Source organism: Physeter macrocephalus, chromosome 15 (assembly GCF_002837175.3).
Source record: "Physeter macrocephalus isolate SW-GA chromosome 15, ASM283717v5, whole genome shotgun sequence".
Taxonomy (NCBI): Eukaryota; Metazoa; Chordata; class Mammalia; order Artiodactyla; family Physeteridae; genus Physeter; species Physeter macrocephalus.
The window spans coordinates 56,944,700-56,967,650 of record NC_041228.1 but is presented as its reverse complement, the minus strand read 5'-3'; positions in this window follow the sequence as shown (position 1 = coordinate 56,967,650).

The following is a 22,951-nucleotide window of genomic DNA, read 5'->3' as shown; positions in this document are numbered from 1 at the left end:
AAAACACAAAAACTGACAACACCAAGTGCTGGTGAGCATGTGGGATAACTGAAACACTTCTACATTGCTGATGGGCAAATAAATTGCTACAAACACTTTGAAAAACTGTTTTGAAATTCCTTACAAAAGAAATCCAGGAATTCTCCCCCTAGGTGTTTGTTTATCCAAGGAAAATAAAAGCAAATGACCAATGAAAGACTTGCCTAAGAATGTCCCTAGTAGCTTTATCCATAATAGCCAAAGTATGGAAACAACTCAAATGTCCATCAGAAGAACGGATAAGCAAATTGTGATATATTTATACAATATGAAACTCTTCAGCAATTAAACAAGTGAACTATTGATATATAGGAGAACATGGAAGTCAGGCACAAAGATGTACACAGAGTATGGGGATATATGTATATGTATAGCTGATTCACTTTGTTATAAAGCAGAAACTAACACACCATTGTAAAGCAATTATACTCCAATAAAGATGTTAAAATAAATAAATAAATAAAGCTAATATTATGGCAAAAAAAAAAAAGAAGTACACAGAGTATGATTCCTCTTATATGAAGTTCAGGAACAGGCAAAACTAATCTATGCAGATGGAAATTAGAGTATGTGGGACAGTTATTAACTAATCAGCTAGAAGGGGACACAAGGGAAACTTGTGGGGTGATGAAATGTTCCATATCTTCACAGGGAAGTTGGTTACACAGGTGTATACATTTTTCAAAACTCCTTGAATTGTACACTTAAGTTCTTTGCATTTCATTACATAAAAGGATTAGCTCAATTAAATACTGAGTGCAATTAAGTAAGAGAGGCTGGGAAGATGAGGCAGGCCCAGTAATGCTTATCCACGAAGGGCCTTGTACACCCTTGTACATGCTAAGGAGGTTGGATTTGGCTCTGTAAGCAATGGGGAGCTATTGATGGGTAACAAGTAGGGTAGTGCCATCAGGTATGCATTTTAGAAGGTTACTGAGGTGCTTCATGTGAATAAAGAAGTTAACTTTCCTAATACTCTTTTTTTATATCAATATTGTCAATGGAAATGCCCTTGTCAGTTGCATTATTGCCAAATGTTTTCTCCTATTCTGTAGGTTGTCTTTTCATTTTGTTCATGGTTTTCTTTGCTGTTCAAAAGCTTTTAAGTTTGATTAGGTCCCATTTGTTTACTTTTGCTTTTACTTCTTTTGCCTTGGGAGACTGAGCTAAGAAAGTATTGCTAAAATTTATGTCAGAGGATGTTTTGCCTATGTTCTCTTCTAGGAGTTTTATGGTATCATGTCTTATATTTGGGTCTTTAAACCATTTTGAGTTTATTTTTTACACGGTGTGAAGGAGAATTCTAATTTTATTGATTTACATTTATTAGAGAAAATCCCACTGTTGGTGGGAATGTGAATTGGTGCAGCCTCTATGGAAAACAGTATGGTGGTTCCTTAAAAAACTAAAAAGAGAGTTACCATATGACCCAGCAATCCCACTCCTGGGTATATATCCAGAAAAAATGAAAACTCTAATGTGAAAAGATACATGCACATACCAATGTTCATAGCAGCACTATTTACAATAGCCAAGACATGGTAACCACCCAAGTGCCCACCAACAGATGGCTGACTTAAGAAGATATATATAAAATAGTGGAATATTACTCAGCTATAAAAAAGAATGAAAGATTGCCATTTGCAGCAACATGGATGGACCTAGAGAATATTATACTTAATGAAGTAAGTCAGCCAAAGACAAATACTATATAATATCATTTATATGTGGAATCTAAAAAATAATACAAATAAATCTATATACAAAACAGAAACACACTCACAGACGTTGAAAACAAATGTATGGTTACCAAAGGAGAGTGAGGACAGGAGGGAGAAATTAGGAGTATGGGATTAACAGATTCAAACCACTATACATAAAATAGATAAGCAACAAGGATTTACTATATAGCACAAGGATTATATTCAAAATCTTGTAATAACCTATAATAATATAATCTGAAAAAAATAACTGAATCACTTTGCTGTACACCTGAAACTAACACAATATTGTAAATCAACTATACTTCAATTAAAAAAATATGGACTCAAACTGGATTTCTGTAGTCAATGTGTTCTTCTTCCAGAATTTTCTGGAATTACCCATCCATCTTCTCTGATAATTCTGCAGAAGCCAAGTCCAGCAGACGACTGGTCCTCAATGAAGTGGCTGTTTCCATGAGATTAAGCAAAATTTCTGGTTAAAATACAATCCTTACGTCTGCTCACTCAGCTGTATCACCTCAAAGAGAAAAACAAATAAAACCCAGCTTCATGTCATCTCCCATCATCCTTTGTCATTAAAGGATGACAAACTACAGTTGCCTTCCATTTTGACTAGAAGCAATACTGCAGATAAATAACATAACAGATCAAGAAGCCAAACAAACTGAAGTAAACTCTTCAACAGCAAAAGCCAGCCAGTTAAAGACAGGTTGAAAAACTCCCACACTGACACCCTCTCCACCTCCAATGGAGGAAAGAAAAAAAAAGAAAAGGAAGAGAAGCTCTTTTCTGAACAAGCCAATTATAACGTAATACTGTACCTAAATTCATGAAATCTATACGTTCTTTTCAGCTACTTATGCAGAATTAAAAAGAAACTACTAAAAGAATAGAATTGTACTCACTTACCATGGAAGCTTTTCCTTTTCTAGAGACGAATCCCAACACGACATTGTAAATCAACTATACTTCAATTTAAAAAAGTTATTAAAAATGTATGGGAAGGGCTTCCCTGGTGGCGCAGTGGTTGAGAATCCGCCTGCCGATGCAGGGGACACGGGTTCGTGCCCCGATCCGGGAAGATCCCACATGCCGCGGAGCGGCTGGGCCCGTGAGCCATGGCCGCTGAGCCTGCGCGTCCGGAGCCTGTGCTCCGCAATGGGAGAGGCCACAACAGTGAGAGGCCCACATACCACAAAAAAAAAAAAAAAAAAAAAAATGTATGGGAAGATCCCACATGCCACAAGGCACGCCCAAAAATAAATAAAGATAGTTTTAAAAAGAGTATAAAAATGAATCCCTCCTCTTGCTACCTGACAGAAAACTTTGACTATTAGAGACCAGGATGGGGGCTTTTGGGGTACCCAGAGACGGTCCTCACACTGTCTGAACCTTTTCTCTTCTGTCTTCAGATAGAACTCATTGTCTCATTCATTCATTCACTCAGTGTCTACTCCCTGTCCACAAATATCATTAGAGGACCACATGAAAACATTATATATACTTTTATGGTTGTTGCTTTTTGATGATGCCAACATTTGATTAATTTACTTTGTAAAGCAATGGCATATACCTTCTTCCACAAATTTTCAACCTTACCCCCATCCCCTTAGGGTAAAGGTAGTAGTTTTCATAAGAAGGCAACCACATTCTGATCCCTGTTCTTTTAAAATGTAAGCAGAGGGATGTCTAGAATAGCTGTAGAAACACTTCGATGACAATTACATCAATTAGATCACCAAAAATCATGGGCAAGTCCCACCTTTTACCCTCAGCAACCTTACTATAGAAAGAAAAGTTTAGAGTAAGATTTTTCAGTGTGCTTTTTGTGGGTTCAGGATTATGTGGGGTGCTTTTTAAAAATGTACATTCCTAGGCTCTACCTCAGAGTTACTGAATCAGAATCTCTGGGACTGAAGTCCCTAAATCTTCTTTGAGAACAGGCACCCAAGGAGAGTCTTATATGCTATAAAGTTGACAAGCACTGAACTAATGATCTCCAAGTTCCCTTCCAGTTCTAAAGGTCATGACCGTTGTGTAGCAGAGATGGTGTCGTTGAGAGGATGAGTTGTTTTTTTTTTATTTTTGTCCACGCCACGCGGCTTGCCGTGATCTTCGTTTCCTAACCAGGGATTGAACCTGCGTCCTTAGCAGTGAAAACGTGAAGTCCTGACCACTGGACCGCCAGGGAATTCCCCGAGAGGATGAGATTTTTTGACTGAGGTTGGGGGATGTTGCAGTAGGGGGATAATTTTGGGAAACAGAGAACTTTAGAAATTATACAATCGAGTATACATAAAAAAATTATATAGAAACGAGGGTGATGACATTTACCCCTCGAAAGAGTAAAATCAATGTTATTTTGAAATGAATACTTCTGGCATGTTTTGTAATGGAGAAGCCTACTAGGAATAACCATCTTAAAAATGTGTGGTTGATAAATTAAGCTATACTTAGAAAGAGAATAAGAGAATAAATTCCAGATGCCTCTATTTCATGTAGCAGCACAGTGACACTTAAGCAAAGGCTGTTCAACTTAAGTTAGAGATGACAAGTGTTTGCCACAGAATAGAGTAAATATTTTTGGTAGAATGCCTTTAATCATCATTCTGTGGTAGATTATACTTTATTGGTGATAGAAGGAAAACAAACTGAAGAATCTTAGCGTAACTGAGGAAGTATAACATTTTGACTTACAGTTAACGGTGATTGTTTGGAAACTGTCATTTATTCAGCTGTTTTGAGAGAGCCACTGAAATAAAAAGCATATTTCTAGGTCAGAAAAATCACAGAAAGGAAAACATTTTAAAATCCAATAAATCCTCTCACTAAGTGAACTGAATTCTCTAGGCTGGAAGTAGCCATACACACTGGAATATTCAGTCTCTCCTAGGAATACAGTTAATTATTGAAGTAGCCACGAAAAGGATTAGATGTTGTCCTCAAAACAGACACAGTGAATTCTTGCCCTATCAACACTGTGGGCCATACTTATTATCTTTCCCACTGACATCAAAATTAATTTTGAAAATACATGTTGCCCTTACAAGTTTCTGCGGGAGGGCCCTCTGGAGGCGTCTAAACCTTATTAAATTTGCAAACTTGTGAGTCTTCTAGGGCTCCAAGTCCATCTCGACAAATGTAGAGTTTATAAAATTATTGTCTGCTTATAGCTCCGTGAGCGCTGCATCTTCTCTGGCAGTATAACAACTATTAATTTGTGGAATGTGTTGCATGGTACTTTTGTAAATAATGCTACGCATCCCAATCCATGTACAATTATGTTGTCCAGAAGAATCACACGTGGCCCAGTTTTCAATTATCTTGTCTCACTGTCTGCTTGTTAGGCACCGTTAAAAATAAAAAAGAATATAGGTCTCATTTCAATCTTTTTAAACTTATCTTTAGACAACTCCCTCTTCAGCTCCCTTTTGTGTGGGACATTCCACATTTCAGCTGCTTCCTCCATCCCTGCCTTCCTTGGACCAGTAGCTATCTTCAACCATTTCTATGAAGAAAAAAAAAAAGTGTGAACATTTTATAAAACTTCTTGTCTACCTTTCCTCTTCTTGCCTACAAATGTACGCGCAGACCCAGCGTTCAATCCTTTGTTCTCAGAACAACAGGTATTCCTCCTACTATGTAAGAGCTTTGGAAATAACATCTTTAAATTTTTACACAGTAGTATTACACACTCATTGTAGAAAAATAAGAAAATCAGATAGTATAGGTACTCAAAAATGACTTTTATCTTCTCATTACTCTGACTCTAATCAATCCTACCCTTGCACTTATTAATCATCACTTACTGCTGTTGACTCCCAAATCCTCATCTTCAGCCCAGACTTCTCTTCTGAGTCCAGACCAACATATCCCCCTGACTATCAGACTGTCCACATTAGGATGTCCCACAGACACCTTAATTCAATCCCCTTAACCGTCGTCTCTATCTTTCCTCCAACATCTATTCTTCTTCCATAGTTATCTCTTCACTGGGGTCATGATCAGAGTTGCCCCTGATCCCTCCTGCTCGTCACCTCTTCATCCAATCAGTTCTCAAGACCTGCCAGTTTTACATCAATATTCTTGAATAGTAACTACCCTCAGGCCTTCATTTCCCCAACTCCTTACTCCATCATTACATCCTGCCTGGATGATGGCACTAATCTCCCAACTGGTCTTCTTGCATCCAGTCTGACCCACCCTGCAATCCATCCTCATTACATTCCCAGACACTCAATTATGTTCACAGCCATCACCATAAATGTGAGCTACAGTTCCAGAGTGTGCTGGCCTCCTTGTCATCTTTGGGTGCTTATACATTCCTCATAGCTGTCGGAAATGCCCTCATTTTCCTTTGCTCTGCCTGTGAACATACTCTCGTCCTTCAGCTCTAGTTTTTTCCCTTCTGGGCATCCTTCCATGCATTCATGGACATGGTTAAGTGCATCTTCCTCTGTGCTCCCATAATACCTGTGTCTAATCCCCTTTTCATATTCTCTGTCCAGCCACATCAGACTTTTGTCATTTCCTCATATGTGCCAAACTCTGTATTGTCCCTGAGCCTTCCCATATGCTTTTACCTCTACCTGGACCTTTCTCTCGCACATGAATCTTTTTCTATCTGTCCTTCAGTTCTCAGCCTAAACATCACTTCCTTTAGGAGGCCTTCTTGATCATACACTAGATTAAGTTCCTTTTTTTTTTTTTTTTTTAAGATCACTCATAGATCTCCATACTTCCCCTGTCACAACCCTTTATTGTTACTACTTGGGTAACTGTCTGCCTTCTCCACTCTACTAAATACTTGATGGGGTCAGGGGCTGGGTCTTTCTTCTTTCCTGTTGTACCCAAGACACTAGCACCATGCCTACCACCCAGTAGGAACTCAATAAATACTTCTTAAATAAATAAATGAATTAAACTACTTATCACATTGTTGTAATAATTTGTTCACTATGTCTCTCTTGGCAAGGATTGTTCTGTTTATAGTTGCATGATTAACACCTAGTACCATGCCTGTACATGGCAGGCATAATCAATGCAAGTTGAAGGAATGATCTGCAATCAGCAAATCAGAACAGCTGGATCTTTTTACTGAGCTGGTGTGGGCATCTCTTACTCATTCACTTTACAGCCCTCAGTTTATCTGACTATGAGCTTAGACCCACAGGTTATATAAATATGTTATTGCCAACATATTTCTCCCATCAGAACTATAAGTTAGAACCTAGATCACTTCAAATTTGGTTTCCTCTCTCTTATTTTTCAAACATTATGAGAGTGATATTAAATTATAAGTCAGTTTTCTGTCCAGAAAGGGGTGGGCAGAGAATATTCTATCCTATGAGCCTAACTCTACCATAATAGCTCTGTGAGGCAGTATGGCTATGCTCATTTTCACAGATGAGAAAAATAATGCTCAATTAATTGAGAAACATATGAAGATAGGTGGGCCACTAAATCCTACACTTTCCCCGTTGTATTATACTACCTAGACACAAAAGATGCCTTGCTTATTTACCTCTAATGTCTCTATTGTGTTGTATTTCTTATACTTAAAATTATTCATTGTTTAAACAAGTTAGCTCACACTTATTTGAAACCTACTATAAGCCAGGGACTAAAGTTAGGTACTCTAGATATATTAAACTTCAGAAAGTTGTATGAGCTTCTTGTCATATCATAGATGTCGAAACTGAGTCTTAGAGTGACTCGGAATATAGTTTGTAAGCAGTAAGCAACAGAACAGGAATTCAGACTCTGACCTGTGTGACCATAAAAACTCTGGTCTTTCTGTTTTACTATGGTGAACACTATATTTCTGTTGGGCTAAATAAGGATGACACTTCAGATAATCTAACCAAATATCTCTGTATCTTGCCTCTGCCTTGGAAGGGAAGGAAAGGTTCTTATAGGGGGAAACATTTCAGTCCATCAGCTGACACCTTTGACCTCTTCAATGTACAAACCAGGTCAGAGTAATAAGCCTCAGCCCTTAAGGGCAGGGAAAGGATGAACGGAATGGAGAAATTTTGTGCAAGTCAGTTTACATAGAATAAATAAGAGAGTTAAGTCGTCAGGTGTTAGACAAGTGATGATGCAAATTACTTAATGACAAGCAAATATTAGTGTTGGACAGTAATTAAAAAACACAGTGGGGGCTTCCCTTGTGGCGCAGTGGTTGAGAGTCTGCCTGCCGATGCAGGGGACACGGGTTCGAGCCCTGGTCTGGGAGGATCCCACATGCTGCGGAGCAGCTGGGCCCGTGAGCCACAACTACTGAGCCTGCGCGTCTGGAGCCTGTGCTCCGCAACGAGAGGCCGCAATAGTGAGAGGCCCGCGCACCGCAATGAAGAGTGGCCCCCGCTTGCTGCAACTAGAGAAACCCCTCGCACAGAAACGAAGACCCAATGCAGCAAAAAATAAATAAATAAATAAATTTTAAAAATTATAAACAAAAAAACCAAAAAAACCCTACAATGAATAATCCTTAAAAATGATGTCAACAAACAACTTCATTTGCAAAACATACAATAAAATATTGCCTGCAGGCAGAATGAACCTCTAGTAAGCACTTAAGACTTTAGCAAGTTTCATATAAATAAGGAAGGAGCATCTCTGTATGCTAAACTGCTTTTCAAAATTAGTATAAAAGCATTTTGGAACCGATGGAATTTTTCAGTTTTCCATGACTTCCATTCCCAGAGAAGTGATCTGAAGGTTCACTTCTAATCCAAATCAATTTTCAGCAATGTAAGAACTTCACATTAAAATGGTCATAAAACATTTTACCCTTGGGCTTCCCTGGTGGCGCAGTGGTTGGGAGTCCGCCTGCCAATGCAGGGGACATGGGTTCGAGCCCTGGTCCCAGAAGATCCCACATGCCACAGAGCAACGAAGCCCGTGCGCCACAACTACTGAGCCTGTGTGCCACAACTACTGAAGCCCGTGTACCTAGAGCCCGTGCTCCACAGCAAGAGAAGCCACCGCAATGAGAAGCCCATGCACCAAAATGAAGAGTAGCCCCTGCTCACCGCAACTAGAGAAAGCCCGCACGCAGCAACGATGACCCAATGCAGCCAAAAATAACTGAATAAAATAAATAAATTAGAAAAAAACTTTTTGACCCTTTCTAGTTTAAAGGTAATTTTTTGCAGGCCATCTTTCGGCCATTAGTATCAAGTGTAGTCTAAGTAGCATATTGTTCCTGATTAGCAACGTTGTTTCATGTACATTCTAGAACTTCTTTAAGTTTCTTTCAGATTCTAGGAAATAGGAACAGGAACTGAATTAAACTAAAACGCTGCTTTTTAGATGTCCTTCAGAAATATTTCAGTGTGTCTGTATGTTGTGCTCATGAACCTGGCAATCATAAAATCCCAGCGTATTTATAGCACTGCAGTACTATGAAAATTGTTCAAGTAATCATCAATCTATGCCAAGGCTGTTCAGATGGCTTTCCCAAAATTTGTAAGAAAGGAATTTACTTTTCCTGAGTTAATTTTTAAAAATTCATGTATTATTATTTTAAAAATAAATTTATTTATTTTTGGCTGCGTTGGGTCTTCGTTGCTGCGCGCGGGCTTTCTCTAGCTGCGGGGAGCAGGGGCTGCTCTTCGTTGCGCTGCGCAGACTTCTCTTGTTGCAGAGCATGGGCTCTAGGCACGCAGGCTTTAGCAGTTGTGGCTCATGGGCTCTAGAGTGCAGGCTCAGTAGTTGTGGCACGGGCTTAGTTGCTCTGTAGCATGTGGGATCTTCCCAGACCAGGGTTCGAACCCGTGTTTCCTGCATTGGCAGGCGGATTCTTAACCTCTGCGCCACCAGGGAAGTCCCTCATGTATTATTTTTAAGGATACTTTCTTTGATTCTGGAAAATATTAATTAACATATAACTAAGAACAGCAGTGGACCTTTAAAGAACATATTTTTCAAACCTGAATGCATGATCTGATAAGTAGGAGTATAATGAACGGAAAACAAAGTAGAATCTTTGAAATTGGGACTGTCCCAGGAAATCTTAGACATATGGTGACCATGACAATCATATAGCATTTTTCACTTTTCATTATCCTTTAAACAAGTAGTCTGCAATTCCTAGCTGGCAATGCAGTGTTATGAATTTACACTGATGATAGTAAATCATCAGAATCTGTTCTTTGTGTCTGAAAAAGAATTAAGTCATGCAGAAAATGCCTTATGGTATCTTTTGTGCGCTCACGCATCAGTACACTTTACTGCCCTGAAAAACTTCTTGGAGAAGAGGAAGTGACAGATTCATATTTACTTCTTTGGAGAGTCATAATGTGCATGGTCTACTTTCAAGTTCATTTCCATTTGCTCAATCATTGATTCTGCTTGATTCGTAAGAATCTTGAGAGTTAGGAAATCAGAAAAGATGAATCTATAAGCTGTTTGCTGCCACTTCCTGGGTAACCAGTCGTCTTGCCTAAACAAATGGAGAAGAATTTTTAACTGCTTCCTGGCTGTCATGTACATGAACCTTCAAATGTCTCAAAAGGTCAGAAAAAATGTTAGGGACATAACTGACAAAAAAATTACATCCCAAATCAGTTAGACGTCTTCTTGATAAAACATATACTCCCTCCTGCTATTTACTTTATTTTATTTTTATTTCCTGCCCAGGAGAAGGAATGTATAGTTTATATCTAAAACAGAATTTCTTGGGAATTCCCTGGTGGTCCAGTGGTTAGGGCTCTGCACTTTCACTGCTGAGGTCCCAGGTTCAATCTTTTTTCCGGGAACTAAGATCCCGCAAGCCGCGTGGTGCGGCAAAAACAAACAAACAAAACCCCAGAATTTCTGGGGATAAAAAAGGGGAAGGGTTTGAATATCACACATAGAGTGATTAGAGACTAAGAAGAACATTAGTAGTTAATTATAACTTGGAGTGTTCCAATAGCAGAAAGCTACAAAATGGAACACTTTTCTCAGAATGAGTGGCATCTGTTGCCTCCACAAATGTCTGTACAGTTTATTTGCTTTGTGTCAAATATTCCAGCTGGGTAGGCTAGAGGAACCACTACGGCATATCATCGCCCCAGATTCCTGTAGTATCACACACCCATTAGAAAGAAGCCTTTGAACCCGGTCACAGTTGACAGGTGTCTAATCTTTCTAATACTACATTTTTTGCCCTTGATTCTGCCTCAGCTGTTACTGAAGTTTGCATACTTAAAGCTAGGGACATCAGCTCTTCCAAACAGCCGCTTTACTTGGGGAGTGATTTTGGCTTGTGAAATTATTTTTGTGAGTTTGGCTTGTGTGTCAGCGTTTTGTGGACATCTGTGTAAATGCAGTCAGAATGCCTATAGTTCTAATCCCAAATAAAATTTGATCAAAAAATATTATCGGAAAAATATATAATTGAATGACATTAACCCTATCTGACATAATATTATAGCTCTGAGCTGGAATCAGCTTTAAAGGCAATTAAGCTTTAATAATCCTTAAATAATGGGGTGGGCTAGCAGTTTCTTTCTCTCATATAAAGTACAGGAAGATACTTTTGAAGGTGAAGGGCGATGGTGACAGTGATGATAATTATCACTCTGGAGCACTTTGCATATGCTGAGTACCTTGTATATATCATTACATTAACTCTGCACAACAACCCGACCAGGTGAAAGTGTTTCATTTTACAGATAAGGAAACTGATACTCGAAAAGGCAGAGCAACCTGTCATAGGATGTACAGTTAAGCAGTGCAGAGCTGGGACTCTCAGTGACTTTGACAACAGGGCACGTCTCTTAACCGCCGCGCCCTCCTGCATCCCTGATTAACCTAGATAAATGAAGTATTAATATCCTCGGCACATGTAATGCCACTTTTGTCTACCATTTGCTGATACTACAATTAATAAAAAATGTTATTCGTTTATATTCTTTTTAAGATAAGTATAGAATAAGTATCTGCATCTCTAAGCCAGATCTATTTTGGGGGATACTGCTTCTCAACAGGTCACCTCCACTCTCACGATCCTCAGACTCAACAAATCCCAAGCGGGCTTTGCACTGACCCTCAAGGGTGCCCCTCATCCTGTGTACCCATGGCAGCAAAGGCAACATCATCCATCCACTCAGTTGCCTAAGCCAGAAACCTGGGTATCATCTACATTTCTCCTCCTCCCTGTCTCCCCACATAAAATCACTGTCTGTTGATGCAATCTCCTACATATCTCTTAAATCCATTTACCTCTTTCCACCTGCAATGCTTAATGCCTCATTCATACCATCACCATACATAGCTTAGGCCACCCCAGCAGTCTCCTGATGGGGCTCCCTCTTTTCCCACTCTCCAAACTGTTCTTCGCTATTCAAATTGTACTGCTACAGAGCTATTGCAAGTATAATTCCATTTTTCCCTCTCCCTTCCTTAAACTTTTCACATTTCTCCTGGGGTCAAGTCCCTTCTCATCAGGACCTTCACGTGATCCGGGTCCTGCTTACCTCTCTAGTAGGAGAGACAAATGACAATGCACAACAAGCCAAGGAACAAGTGCAGGGTTTACAAGTTGCCCTAAACGGTGTGAAGGAAATAAACAAGGACCTGAGATGGACAGAAGCAGTGTTGTGGGCTGTAGCCTTTGGGCTTCCTTCAAGTAAACGTAAACTGAAGTAGAGAACAATTTAAAGGGACTTCCCTGGTGGTTCAGTGGTTAAGAAGCTGCCTGCCAATGCCGGGGACACAGGTTCGAGCCCTGGTCCGGGAAGATCCCACATGCTGCGGAGCAACTAAGCCCAGGTGCTACAACTACTGACCTTGTGCTCTAGAGCCCATGAGGCACAACTACTGGGCCCATGTGCCACAACTACTGAAGCCTGTGCACCTAAAGCCTATGTTTCCCAACAAGAGAAGCCACCACAATGAGCAGCCCACGCACCGCAGCGAAGAGTAGCCCCTGCTCGGCGCAACTAGAGAAAGCCCGCGCGCAGCAACGAAGACCCGACGCGGCCAAAAATAAATAAACAAATAAATGAATTTATTAAAAAAAAAGAACAATTTAAAGGCCCTCAGCTGGGGGAGAGAAAGGCACGATCAGGGACTTGTAAAACGTCTGCGCGTCTGGAACAAGATGAACAGAGGAAAAGTGGCATGAAATGAACTTCACAGCCCTGCCCTGCTGTATGGATTTTCTCCTAAGAGAAATGAAAGTCCTTTGTCATTTAAACAAATATCTCTGGCTGCTTCCTGGAGGGTGGGGCATTGAGAACAGAAGCAAAGAATCCAGTAAAGAAGAGATTGCAGAGGTCTAACAAGGAGAGATGTCACCAGACTAGAGTGGTGACAGAGGAGGAGAACACTGCTGAAGAGACCTGGGGTGAGTTTTACAGCTAGGCTTGACATGATCTGCCAATGATTTGGATGCAGATGTCCTGGAAAGGGAGGGATAAAGGCAGACTCCAGTCTCCTTACCAAAAGTGCTAAATGGGCCATTTTCTGAGAAGGGAAACTTGGGAGAAGAGCAGGCCTAAAATCAAAACTATTTTTAAACCAATCATTTGTTGACGGGCACTTGGGTTGTTTCCAGTTCTTGGCTATTGTAAATAGTGCTGCTATGAACATTGGGGTGCCTGTATCTTTTTGAATTAGTGTTTTTGTTTTTTCCAAATATATACCCAGGAGTGGGATTGCTGGATCATATGGTAGTTCTCTTTTTAGTATTTAAAGGACCTTCCAACACACGATTGGTTTAAGAAGGTTTATACACACACACACACACACACACACACACACACACACACACACACAATGGAATATGACTCCAGCCATAAAAAAGTTAAATATTGCCATTTGCAGCAGCATACATGGACCTAGAGATGATCATACTAAGTGAAGTAGTCAGACAGAGAAAGACAAATATTATATGATACCACTCATATGTGGAATCCAAAAGAATGATACAAATGAATTTATTTACAAAACAGAAACAGACTCACAGACATTGAAAACAAACTTATGGCTACCAAAGGGGAAAGGTGGGGCGGGGGTGTTAAGTAGAAGTTTAGGATTAACAAATACAAACTACAATACCTAAAATAGATAAGCAACAAGGATTTACCATATAGCACAGGGAACTACATTCAGTACCTTGTAATAACCTATAATGGAAAATAATCTGAAAAAAATAGAGAGAGAGAACTGAATCACTTTGTTGCACCTGAAACTAACACAATATTGTAAATCAACTATACTTCAATTTTTAAAAAATAGACGCTTTTTAGACATTTGAGATGCTCGTGAGACATCCAAGTGGAACTGTCAAGGAGGCAATTGCTTTGGGGTTTGGAATTAGAGAATAGATCTGGGTCATAAATTAACAGTGGGCATTTGTGCACACATGGATAGCACATGTGAATATCTGCAGGAAGCTTCTCCTGACTTCCAGTCTGCTTTCAGGCCCTTTTGTGTCTGGCATTGCACCCTGGACTGCTTCCTTCACTGTAAGGATGACTCATCCTTCACTGTGCTGAGACCCTCCTACGACTGACATGTGTCCCCCATCCGTGAGCTCCAGGAGGCCAGTGGGCAGTCTCTATGCACTGCTCTTCCCCCAATCCAGTCCTATGAATGTTATCCACCCAAAAAGAGAGAAAGTGGACTCAAAATGGCAAATCTCACCAGCTTCTCAATTGTGGTCAGTGTACTTGTACTAGGGCACACGAGCCCAGGAAGTACGTTGATCTGGTCCTCTCCAGAATGTGCCTGGAGGACAGCCTTTACCTGCTGCCCCTGTGTAGTCGAGTCTACGTGCCACCTTCTTCTCTTCATTCTGGCTGAGCTGTGTGTGAGCTAGTGGTGGGGAGGGACTCCTGTGGGCGCAGCACAAAAGGATGGAGTCCTGACCCCTGGCACCAACCAGCCTAAAGTGCCAGATGGCAAGCATGTATTTTATTTAAGAAAATTAAATTTTATTCTGCTTTACAAAATGAGAATTTTGGAGCAATTTTTAATTTTTTTAACATTTTTTATATTTATGTATTTATTTTGACTATGCTGGGTCTTAGTTGCGGCAGGTGGGATGTTCGTTGTGGCATGTTTTAGTTGCGGCACGTGGGATCCTTAGTTGCAGCATGGGAACTCGTAGTTTCAGCATGCATTTGGGATCTAGTTCCCCAACCAGGGATCGAACCCAGGCCCCCTGCACTGGGAGCATGGATTCTTACCCACTGGACCACCAGCGAAGTCCCTGGAGCAATTTTTTTAATTTATTTTTTTATTTATGTATTTTTTTCTTTTTAAAAAAAAATTTTATTGAAACATAGTCGATTTACCATGCTGTATTAGTTTCAGGTGCACAGCAGAGTGATTCAGTTATACATGTATATGTATATATTATTTTTTAGATTCTTTTTCATTATAGGTTATTATAAGATATTGAGTATAGCTCCCTGTGCTATACAGTAGGTCCTTGTTGGTTATCTATTTTATATATAGTAGAATGTATACTTGAATCCCACACTCCTAATTTATCCCTCCTCTCACCCCGAAGCAATTTTTGGAAACCCTGTGTACCTCAAAACTTTCCTGATGTCCCCCATCCGTGGAGAAGAGAAATGACTTCCCCTTAGGTTGGAACATTTCCTAGTTGTCAGGTTTTCCCACCTGTCATCCTCATGCAGTTTGGCTTGCATGATGGTTTTCTATGATATTTTTATTAAAAGGTAATGGAACAATATCAGCCTGAAAATCCAGAGAGTTAAGTTCTAGTGTTGGCTCTGTCAACGACAAGCAGTGGGGTCTTAGGCAGATCAAATCAGCTCTGGGCTTCCCGTTTTATAACAGATAACTCAGGTTCCTTCTGGTTCTAAAATTCTGTCATTCTAGGAACTGATTCATTACAAAGCTTCAAGTAATTACTGCAACAGGATAGAGTTGTCAATATTAGCAGGGTTTTTTTTAATATCTTTTTGCCCCTCTCCCCATTCCCCACCCCAGTCATGTAGGGTTTTTTTTTTCTTTCTGGTTCAGATGAAACTTTCTTCTTTACTTGGTGTATTGGTTGCCTATTGCTGTGTAACAAATTGCCCTAAAACTTAACAATTTAAAACAACAAACATCAATTATCTCACAAAGCGGAGGGAATCCTGGAAGAGCTTAACTATGTGTCTCTGGCTCAGGACATCTCAAGTTATCACGCGGCTGTTGGCAGGAAGTTTTAGTTCCTAATCATGTGGGTCTCCCAATAGGACTACTTGTGACATGGTTTCCCCCAGAGTGAACGATCTTTGAGAGACAGCCAGACAGAGTCAGCAAGCAAGTACACAGACATGCCACAGTTTTTGTTTTTGTTTTTTTTTAAATAAATTTATGTATTTATTTTTGGCTACATTGGGTCTTCGTTGCTGCGTGGGCTTTCTCTAGTTGCAGTGAGTGGGGGCTACTCTTTGTTGTGGTGCACGGGCTTCTCATTGCGGTGGCTTCTCTTGTTGCGGAGCATGGGCTCTAGGCGCGCGGGCTTCAGTACTTGTGGCACGTGGGCTCAGTAGTTGTGGCTTGTGGGCTCTAGAGCTCAGGCTCCGTAGTTGTGGTGCATGGGCTTATTTGCTCCAAGTCATGTGGGATCTTCCCGGACCAGGGACCAGGGTTTGAACCCGTGTCCCCTGTGTTGGCAGGCAGATTCTTAACCACTGTGCCACCAGGGAAGTCCTGCCATAGTCTTTTTACAACCTAATCCCTAAGGTGACAACTCAAGGCTTCTGTCAAATTCCTTTCTCTACTAGCAGCTCATTGAGTCCAGCCCACACTCAGGGGGCAAGCAATGAGCTCCATCTCTAGAGGAATGAGCTCCACATTCTTGAAAATGTCTTTAAAACCACCCGACTTGACTAAATATTCTTAGCCTTCTGTTTGTTTGTTTGTTTTGAGTTTATGAAAGCCATTTCTGCATGAGTTGAAATATGAAGTTTCATTTTTACTAGAAAAATTTTGAGATTGTGAACTAAATTTTAGTTATGAACCAAATTCTCACTCTTCTCAAATTTGACTACAGGGTTATCCTTGCTTTGAGGCAAACTTGGAATTACCAAAAACTTTATAACTAACAGAATTGTTCTTACTTCTAAATGAATATACATGGAAGAGCACTCGAGACTGATTAATTTCATTATCACTTTACACTGATAGTCAGAATATACCAGACTTCTGGGACAAGGAAAAAACCACTACTTAAAAGAGAATGCTTGCCAACCTAACAATGAATAATTCTGGGTTTTAATGTTAATTTACTTTTGTTAATTTACAGTGGGTAGTAAAATGGTTAATTGCTACTCTTATCAATATCTGTTCTTTCAAGAAGGTTTACTGAGAAGTGGAAATATTACTGCTGGTCATGAGGTTTTTGTTTGCTCTGGGATTAGTAAGGTAAAGAGAACCAAAGGCCAGTTGTAGAATCTGTGTGATATTATATGTTATCCTGACATGTTATTAGATGAAGGCTTTGCTAAATCTTTTTAAAAGAAGCTGGTAGAAGTCCCTTGTTTAGCTTTCCTTTTAAAAAACTATTTTCCGGGCTTCCCTGGTGGCGCAGTGGTTGAGAGTCCGCCTGCCGATGCTAGGGGACATGGGTTCGTGCCCCAGTCCAGGAGGATCCCACATGCTGCAAAGTGGCTGGGCCCGTGGGCCATGGCCGCTGAGCCTGTGCGTCCGGAGCCAGTGCTCCGCAACGGGAGGGGCCGCGGCGGTGAGAGGCCCGCGTACTGAAAAAAAAAACAAAAACAAAACAAACAAAAAAACTATTTTCCAATGTCATAAAATAAATCTATTATATTTTTTATCAAGGCAACAATGGAGATACAAGATTGTCATTTAGATGTTATAAATCTGAGAGGCTGTTAACCTTTTGGTTTCTTCTGAAATTATTGTGATTTTTAAATTTTTTTGTTCTACATTTTCTCTGCCATCACTGTATTTTCTTATACTAAACTGCTATTAGTATTTCCCACTATATAAGACCTGACCTGGGACTTTTCTCTTCAATAAATTGCCAGATTACAGAATATTTTCACATAGATATATTTAAACTGTTTAAAAAATGATGCTCTGACCAGACAAAGAAAACAAACTTATGCTTACAAAGGAGGAAGGGCAGTGGGGGTAGGGGGAGATAAATTAGGAGTTTGGGATTAACAGATACACACTACTGTATATAAAATAGACAAAACAGCAAGGACCTACTGTATAGCACACGGAACTATATTTAATATCAAGTAATACCCTATAAAGGAAAAGAATCTGAAAAAGAATATATATATATATATATATAAACACAAAACTGAATCACTTTGTTGTACACCTGAAATTAACACAACGTTGTACATCAACTATACTTCAATTAAAAAAAAAATTCAGGGACTTCCCTGGTGGCACAGTGAATAAGAATCTGTGCTCCCAATGCAGGGGGCCCAGGTTTGATCCCTGGTTAGGGAACTAGATCCCAAATGCATGCCACAACTAAGAGTTCACATGCCGCAACTAAGAGTTCACATGCTGCAACTAAGGAGCCAGCCTGCCGCAACAAAGACCCCATGCAACCAAATAAATAAATAAATATTTTTAAAATTTTTCAGAAAAAAAAAAAAAGATGCTCTGTGAGGGCAGCAAAAAAGAGTAATTCCAGACCCTCATTTGCTTTTGCATTGGTGGGTCCATGGTCTTCTTCCCATTGAGGTGATCACTTACTTTCTACAGAGGTGGGCACTCAGTACCTCAGAAGCCAGCCAGTTCCATTTTTGGATGCCTATCATTGTTTTCTATAGAAAATTCACCTTTAAATAGACTCCTATCTACCTCCCTGCTCTTTTAACTGGCTGCTTCTATTCCACCCTCTGGAGCTACACTGCATGGTCTCATTCCTCTTCTCTGTGACTTCAATTGCTTCCAATATTCTTTTCTTTTCCTTGTTGAACAGTGTTTGTCACCTCCCTAAGCCTGAACACCAGAACACATCAATGTAGTTTAAATTCACACTCACTTCTCTTTTCCTTGTTGAACGGTTTTTTTGTTTGTTTGTCTTTTGGTGTTTTTTTTTTTTTTTTGCGGTACGGGGGCCTCTCACTGTCGTGGCCTCTCCCGTTGCGGAGCACAGGCTCCGGACGCGCAGGCTCAGCGGCCACGGCTCACGGGCCCAGCCGCTCCGCGGCATGTGGGATCTTCCCGGACCGGGGCACGAACCCGCGTCCCCTGCATCGGCAGGCGGACTCTCAACCACCGCGCCACCAGGGAAGCCCTGTTGAACAGTTTTTGTTCTTGCAGTGGTTCCTCATGTGTAAGGTTTTCTAGAGCCTCTTCGGATTCATCAGGCTCCCAGTTTTCAATAGTGAACTTTCAGGAACCCCGTTCCCAACAAAGAGTTTGGTCAGACAGACCCGAGTCTGCCCCTGGCCTGACCACACACCGGTCCGACCTCTTGGAGTGATAATGTCTTATCAACAAATGTGAGGCACTAAACAGGACACGACCCAAAGCTTGTTGCGTGGAATAAGTGGGATCATGCGAAGCATTTGGCTCGTTACCTGGTATGGATTAAGCATGTAGTTAATGTCAGCCACGTACGTAATTTAAACATACAATCCTACATTTATCAGTATAGGGTGAGAAAAAATTGTCACCTCCCTAAACCTGAATACCAGAATACTACCACAGAAGTTTTAGTTCGTATTAACTTTTTTAGCACCCTCATCATACGCGGCTGATTCACACTGAGATCATCAAAACTCCTAAATCTTTTTTCCATGTGCTTCTAGTCGACCACATCTTTCTCATCTGTACTTGTGGAGTTTTTGCTTGTTTTATTGTTGCTATTCTTAATGTGGTTTTTATTATTTATCCTTATTCACTTCTAACCATTTAAGCACTGCTGATCATCTCAGCCTATGGAGATCATTCTGGATTCTGTGCTCACTCTACTTCCCAGCTGCATGGAACTATTGGAAAGCCCAGTTGCTGTGTGCATCCCTGCCTCTGAGACCTTGCAAGTATATTCTTTGCCAAAAAGAACAGCCTCATTCCTCACACCTCCATGCCGGGGAGCAGCTGCAAAAAGCTCCTAGTGAGCTGCAGGCTTGCCATGGTGCTCAAAGCTTCCGGGAATCCTCGGGTCGGTCCACTTTCTTGTGAATGCCAAAGGCAGCTGCCATGTGTTCCGTGGTGGCCACTTTTCACACAGAGTCTGCCCAGTAAAACTGTGGCTTATGTCTCTTATTCCAGGCTCCTAAGTCCTCTTATCCATCCTCCACAGTGCTGCCCAAATGATCAGTCAAAGGTATAAATCTGGTCATGAGGCTCTCTGACCCATCAAAGCTCCCTCCGAGCATTGGCACACCAAGACCACACAGTCCAGAGCCTGCCAACCTGCGGCCTCCTGTCCTGCTGTTCCGTTGGCTTCCCGGTGCTCCCCTCCCCGTCTCCTTCATGTCTCCTCCTGGTCAATATCACTGCATCTTTCAAGACTTGGCCCAAGTGTTGCCTCATTTAAAGAATCTTCTGCAGGACCCCATCCCCTCCCTCCCCTCCGCATTCTAAGCGAGGTGCTCCAAGAGCATCTTGGGTCCTTATCACAAAGTTTTACGATTGTGCGTTAGTCGTTTTTCCATATGCATCTGCCCTCACTGGGCTGGAATGTTCTCAAGTGCAGGAATGATATCTTTGATGGCAGTGCAGTAGGAACTCTTGTGAGCAAGACACAGAAACTCAATTTTGCTGCCTAGATTGCTTTCCCCCCTATGGCCCAAAATTTTATTGAAATCTCCTTTCCTCTTTAAATTCTTGAGACAAAGTATAAACCAAAGATAGTCTGGACAGTAAGAGTTCATCTAAAATAAATTCTGTCCAAAGCAGTTATGATCCCAAATAAAACTTTAATCTTCTTAAAATTCCTCAGAAAATATTGTACACTGAGGGGAAGTTTTCTTAAAATGCCCTCATTAATTAGTTTCCTTAGCAAATATTTACTGAGACCGCACTGTTTGCTGAGCCCTGAAATAAGCACTGGGTGCCAGGGTGAGGGGTGAAACCAAGTCTTTGTCCTCATGGGATTCAGAGTCTTGTGAGAGACCAGATGCTAAACAAGAAAAAACAATAACGAAATACTAGAATACGAAGTGCCAGTTATTTGACAAATGCTGGGCCTTGCTGTAGAAACTACCTGTGGAACCTGTGTAGATAACGCGGTCTGAGTTGGCCTCACAAACATAGTAACATATAAACTGAGTCCAAATGTGTAAGAAGAAACCAGCCACACAAAGAGTGTTCTTAGTAGAGCAAAGGGCATGCATGAGGTCCCAAAGTGGAAGAAACTTGGAGAAATAGAAAGAAAGCCTGTGTGGCTGCCACCTAGAAAGTGCCGGTGAAGCTATGGGAGCAGAGGTTGAGACATGATCCAATTTATATTTTTAAAGACGTGTGAAGAATAGGAGGAAATCTTTGGGGTCTAGGGTTAAGTAAAGAGTTCTTAGTTCTTAGACACTAAAAGCCTAATCCATAATAGGAAAAATTGATAAATCGGACTTTAACAAAATGAAAAGCTTTCATTCTGCAAAGGTCCTGTGACAAGGATGAAAAGACAAGCTACAAACAAGGAGAAAGTATTTGCAAATCACATATCAGACAAAGGATTGGTATCTAGACTATATAAAGAGCTCTCAAAACTCAACAGTAATAAACCCAAACAAGCCGATTTAGAAAATGAGCAAAATAGGTGAACAGACATTTTGCTGAGGAGGATATATGCAGATGGCAGATAAGCACATTTCAAAAAGATGCTCAAAATCATTAACCATCAGGGAAATGCAAATTAAAACCACAATGAAGGGGACTTCCCTGGTGGCGCAGTGGTTAAGAATCTGCCTGCCAACACAGGGGACACGGGTTCGAGCCCTGGTCCGGGAAGATCCCACATGCCGCGGAGCAAATAAGCCTGTGTGCCACAGTTACTGAGCCTGTGCTCTAGAGCCCACGTGCCACAACTACTGAGCCTGAGTGCCACAACTACTGAAGCCTGCGTGCCTACAGCCAGTGCTCTGCAACAAGAGAAGCCACGACAATGAAAAGCCCGCACACTGCAATGAAGAGTAGCCCCTGCTCGCCGCAACTAGAGAAAGCCCATGTGCAGCAGTGAAGACCCAAGGCAGCCTAGAAAAATAAATTTATTTTTTATTTAAAAAATGCAATGAAGTATTGCTACAAATCTATCAGAATGGCTAAACTAAAACATAGTGACAGGACTTCCCTGGTGGTGCAGTGGTTAAGTATCCGCCTGCCAATCAGGGGACACAGGATCAAGTCCTAGTCCGGGAAGATTCCACATGCCATGGAGCAATTAAGCCCGTGTGCCACAACTACTGAGCCCGTGTGCCTATAGCCCATGCTCGGCAAGAAAGAGAAGCCACCACAATGAGAAGCCCGCGCACCTCAGTGAAGAGTAGGCCCCGGCTCACTGCAACTAGAGAAAGCCCGTGCACAGCACTGAAGACCCAATGCAGCCAAAAATAAATAAATAAATTTATTTTTAAAAAAGCCAAAAACATAGTGACAACAGCAAATGCTGACAAGAATGTGGAGAATCTGGATCACTCATACATTGCTGATGGGTCTGTAAAATGGTGCAGCCACTCTGGAAAACAGTTTGGCAGTTTCTTAAAAAACTAAACCTGCAACAATCATATGACTCAGCAATTTTACTCTTGGTCATCTATCCCAGAAAAATGAAAACTTATGCTGACACAACAACCTATAGATGAATGTTCATAGCAGCTTTATCTGTAATAGCCCCAAACTGGAAACAACCCAGATGTCTTTCAGTGGGTGAATGGTTAAACAAACCAGAGTACATGCATACCATGGATACTACTCAACAGTGAAGGGGAATTAACTTCATACAAAAGCTTGAACGAATCTCCAGGGAATTATGCTGAGCAGAAAAAAAAAGCTAAAAGTTTATATACTGTATGATTCCATTTATGTAATATTCTTGAAATGAAAAAAGTTTAGGAATAAAGAGCAGATTAGTGGTTGCCCAGAGTTAAGGAAAGAGAATAGAGGGAAGGAGGAAGGTGGGTGTGGTTATGAAAGGGCAACCAGAGGGATCCTTGTGATGGACGGTGGTGGTAGATACACATAAGATAAAACCGTATAGAATGGGGCTTCCCTGGTGGCGCAGTGGTTGAGAG